The sequence below is a fragment of the Agrilus planipennis genome, unplaced genomic scaffold (assembly GCF_000699045.2).
Source record: "Agrilus planipennis isolate EAB-ADULT unplaced genomic scaffold, Apla_2.0 scaffold105, whole genome shotgun sequence".
NCBI classification, from domain to species: Eukaryota; Metazoa; Arthropoda; class Insecta; order Coleoptera; family Buprestidae; genus Agrilus; species Agrilus planipennis.
In genome coordinates this window covers 170,436-175,583 of record NW_020438878.1, presented here as the reverse complement: position 1 = coordinate 175,583, position 5,148 = coordinate 170,436, and the positions used below count along the sequence as shown (strand labels likewise).

The 5,148-nt window shown below is 31.0% G+C and overlaps 1 protein-coding gene and 1 long non-coding RNA gene across 2 annotated transcripts in view; one reads left to right on the top strand and one right to left on the bottom strand.

The window, feature by feature from the left end:
• LOC108737750 (probable multidrug resistance-associated protein lethal(2)03659) overlaps positions 1 to 5,148 on the bottom strand; it is a 122,059-nt gene that overhangs the window by 39,305 nt on the left and 77,606 nt on the right. The window lies entirely within an intron of this gene.
• The window catches only part of LOC112906725, a 141,526-nt gene continuing 138,107 nt past the window's right edge, over positions 1,730 to 5,148 (top strand). The window contains exon 1 of the long non-coding RNA XR_003232532.1: positions 1,730 to 2,049. This is a non-coding gene — a long non-coding RNA (uncharacterized LOC112906725). The remainder of the gene's footprint in view (positions 2,050 to 5,148) is intronic.

Genomic DNA, 5,148 nt, shown 5'->3' with positions numbered 1-5,148 from the left:
ATTATTTTGATCTATCTCGTAGGGTTCAGCCAGCGTTTGCAATGTAAGCGCAAAAAATGTGTTTATTTACGACATCACATTACAAATCTCTAAAATTATCAGTGTTTCCCTACTATATTATGCATGTATTATACATATAAACCTTCCTCTTGAATCACTCTATCTTGTAAAAAAAACCGCATCAAAATCCGTTGCGTAGTTTTAAAAATTTAAGCATACATATGGACAGACAGCGGGAAAGCGACTTTGTTTTATACTATGTAGTGATGTGTTTGTTTTTAAAATATTTGTTTTATTTGATAGTGGTTTATTAAAAATTGTGAAAAAGTTACGAATGTAACTGAAGTTTTCAAGAATACATTAAGGAGTTTTTGATATTGTTCTCTGGCTGTTGACTCCATATTTTCCTTGATAAAGTCCTCTATCAAAAGAAGAAACGTTTCAAAAAAAGTTTTTTTCACCTATGAAAAATCCATACGTTAATATAACAAATGCTGATATCAGGGTGATAGTGGAAATTAATTGGGATATTGGGATAGATTGACTAATTCTAAGTAACTTTTATTTCATAAAGTTTTTGCTGAACGTCAATATCTTTTGACTTATTCTTGAGTGAAGATGTCAATTTTTCAACCAAAAAAAAAACAAGTTTTTAGACAGTTTTTACTCTCAAAGTAATTATTTTATCAAAAAATCATTATTAGTAAAAATACATAAAAAAAAACAAAAAAAGGCTGAGTTAAAAGTATCAGTAGGTCTAATACAAACGGAGTAATATATTGTTAAATGTTAGTTCTTATTCATCAAACGTCACAATCGAAAGTTTCAATTTGAAATAACAAAAAAACAATGCTTTTTTCATAGAACCTTTTTTAAACTGCTTATTTACCTTTATTTTTGTTTTTGATAGAAGTCCCTAGCATCAAAATTATGCTAGTTAAGACAAAAATAAAGTTCGTCCCTACTTTTTTGACTTCAAAAATGTGAAAATCACCTCTTAATTACCACCCCAAATAGGAAATAATCGTTTCTAAATTATGCTTTATTCGCTCGTGCGATAAAAAAATGATCACAAAGAAATTCGTAATTTCTATGTTCGGTTAACGTTTTTGCCTTACATGTATGCATACATTTACAGTAAACCAGATTTATTGAAATTGATTAAACACTAGCAGTTTTATAAGTGCTTAATTTTGTTCATAAATTATTCAAAATTTAAAAACCACTTTTGTATATTTCATTTCCTTCTTTAATTTACAAAAGAAGCGTAAATTTTATGAGACAATTTAGAAGTTCTTAACACGGCTATCACTTTAATTCAGGTCCGTCTCCAATGTAAGCATGGAGATCATCATTTGAAATTAATTGCCTTTCACAGGATAGAAAGCGTCTCAAAAAGAGATTCCAAAAACATTCTCCCCTAGAAAGCGTGATATACAAATATTAATAATAGGAAAACGGGACAAAATTTTGGTGCTTGGGGGATGGGGATGATGATTAGGTATTAGGCCGTTGTACATGAAGGAGTTGATAGGACAATTTACATCGTTTGATGTGCTATTATGATAAGATTGATAGCAGTAAGCCTAAAGCTAAACGCTGTGTCTCCGGTTGCCATTGTGCAATTATTTTGGTCGTAGCTAGACGACTCGAGACGATAATGCGCGAGAGACGACGACAGGCGTCTGGAAGCGCCGGCGTCGCTTCAGTTTCACGCCGGTGAGGAAACTTCGAAAGCGACGTTTCTCTACCGTTAACTGACGAACCACTTTGCAATCAACTGAGTCTAAACTTTATCTCACTGTATATAAATCGAAATGGAATAAAACTACTACCGAAAAACTTTGAAAAGTTTGTGTTAGGTACAATATTATTGGGTACCATTACTTTAATCGATATTAGTGGGTGAAAATAATACCAATATATGTAAAAAGTAGACGAACAAACAATAATTAAGTAGAAAATTATACGAACTGTTTATTGTTTTTCATAGTGACGGCGGATGAACGTAGAAAGGCCGCAGTGACTAAAATAGACCATCAAGTTTTGGTAAGTGATCTGTCTATGTACCTATCGTTTACGCATTTGATAAAATTCAAACGTATTTTAAACACTTTCATTCTAAGCATTGTTGTCGTTTAAAAATAGACATTAATAAAAATTAATGCAACTAACTAATCCGAAACAGTAAAACATCAAATTTGTGAAACTTCAGCATTCAAGTAAAACTTGCTGATCATTTTTGTATGTGAGGATTAAATTCGTCTTTTAACAATTTCAGGTACTATAGTACCAACAATTCGATTTATAATCAAATAACTTACAGTGAACCACATAAAGTGCGCCACCAATAAGATGCATTTCAAGTACCTAGAGGTATAAGTATTAAAAAATAAGGAAACAGTTTATCATTAACGGGGTAATTTTTAAGTCTGATTGCCGGGTAAAGATAGTTGCCAGCGAAAACGGTTGAATTCCCATATGAAATAACATCTACCAAAAAGTATGACAAAATGACAATTAAATGCGAAATTTAAAATAAATTAAATAAATATTATTAGCAGCAATATTAGGACTTTTTGGCACCATAATAATTAAGAAATTTCTTTAAGAAAAAACAACATATGATTTGAATAGTCCTTTAGTATAAAAAATATAGAAAACGGACAGACAGACACACGAGTGATCCTATAAGGGCTCCACTTGTATTTCGAACGTACGCAATCCTAATTCGAAAACCAACTTAACATTGTAGCTGAAAAAAAAACATGTTCTCGCATACATTCAAACTGCAAATGTAAATTTGTACGCACAATATTGTTTTGTTGAAAGATTTACGACGTTATGTTCAAACCATGGACTTCTTATTAATTTTGCTGTATGTAGAAGTAAACAACTATTTTCTGTATTTTTTTCAAAAATTTTAGGTTCAGTAGTTTCGGAGACAAGGGCGGAAGGGGATGGTCAATTTTCATATACTTTTTTAAATAACTTTAATGCTATTTATTTTAAAATTATTGAAATCCTTACAACGAACCCTTTCGTTTGATATGCCACATGATACAGTTTGCAAAACCTTTTTTTTAATTTTCCCTATTGGCCCCCCAAAAATAATTCCTATGTTCAGAATTAATTTATTTGCCTTATGGGTTCGTGTTTGGGCCACAGAAATTCATTTGTGTACTAAATTTCAGTTCAATTGGTCCAACAGATTCGGAGCAAATTAACTGTGACAGACGGACAGACAAACACACTAGTGATCGTATAAAGGTTCCGGTTTTTATTCGGACGTATGGAACCCTAAAAATTTGACCTACTCTACAGTAAATAACAATATACAGAAGAAACATATTTTTGAAGAAAAAATTATATAGAAATAAGTGAAACAAAATCTAATCTAATCTTGCGTAACTCACCCTAACCTAACTTAATTTAGTAAATATACATTTTTTTCATAAAGGAAGAGTAGACTACAACAGATGTTTGTATTGTCCTTTCTTATAGTAACCATATTATGATCCTAGCCTAACCGAACTGTACAAACGAAGGTTGCTATAGGAAAAGACAACACGTACGTAGTGGCCGTTGTCGTAGTCAAGTTCTTACTTTTACTCACAGGAATGGGCAAAAGAAATTTCATTGTTAAATTAACTTATATATAGCTTTATCCTTAAAAATGATTGTTATTTAAGTTGAAATATCCATATTTGCGTATTTGCTGTTTTTTGCACACTAAATGTTTATTCAGGTTTCCTCTAGATAATTTATTAATTCTATGGTGCTAAAACGGTCTACACCCTAATATACATTTCATGCATCAACTGTATAATTATTTTTCGTTTGTTTTTTTAATGTTGTTTAATTCTTATAGGACGTTCTTAATTTAAATGCGATATCTATCTCAAGTGCCTTCTAGTATGTTTTGAATGATCAATAGCTGCCAAAAATTACTATTTTTTATCACAAATAAAAACGTAATACATTTTGTTGAGCATCTAGAAATTGAAAGAAATATTGTAAACGTTTACGTCAGTGAAAAATCAAAAATTTGTTGTAGTAAATAAATTTATAATTATACACATCTAGAGACGTAAAAACTAACGTAGATAATAAAGTTACAATTTTCATTGAGTCCCCAAAACAGTGTAACTTATCAATTTTTATTTATTAAACAAAGCGAATAAAAATTTCGGACCTGGGATTGCAAAGTAACGCAAAATATCGATTTCGAAATATCGTTATTTATAAAGAAAGACAGCAGGTAAAAGTTGATCTGTGTTCTGTCGGAGCTGGCTGCGACGCGCTGATGAGATCCAAAGAAAGATCGACAGAATACAGACCACTTCGAATTATTTTATCCTTATTTATATTTTTATGAAAAATTAGATTGTGAAACTAGTATAACAAATCGAGTGTCTTAAGTCATGGAAACGTATCAACCACTTCTCGCAAAATTGTATTGTTTTTATTGATAAAAAATAACAATAGCTTCATTTTTTATTAACTGGGAACATAAGTTGTGCAACAGTTCTCTCATAGACTTTCAGGAATATCTTCAAAAAAATGTAATTTTCAGACGTTTACTGTAATGTTTTTTAAATAGGCCCGATATATTATGATGTGAACAGCGAAATCTCTAAGCGTTTCTTTGTTTCTGTTGGCTAATCAGACATGTGATTTAAAGTAGTATAGTACGTGAACGTATCAGTTTATTGTGGCTGTAATATTTGCAGCGGAGCAGTTAATCTCTACTGTCCCATCAATTTCAAGCATTTATTTATTGTCTGCAGAGCAACGAACTTGCGCTTCTTTTTATGGAATGTATTTTGGAAATGAATGCCGAAGTTGCCATTTTTCCAGCATATTATATTATAAGCATTAACTGGCAGAGGTGCAAGAAACAGTGGTGGAATAACTGAATTGAATATCATATATTCATATTAATATAAGAACAAAAAATTAATCGATTTTCAAATTAAATTTACAATACTCTTTACATTAATTTGATAGGAAATTTAAGTTGAATACGTGGCGTGAATCCAAAATAAAGTTATTAGAGTAGATTGTATAAGATATGACGCGTTTCTTTGACACATTACCGACAATATTTTAAACGTGTCTCACGCTGTCACGGATCGAACGTTTGGA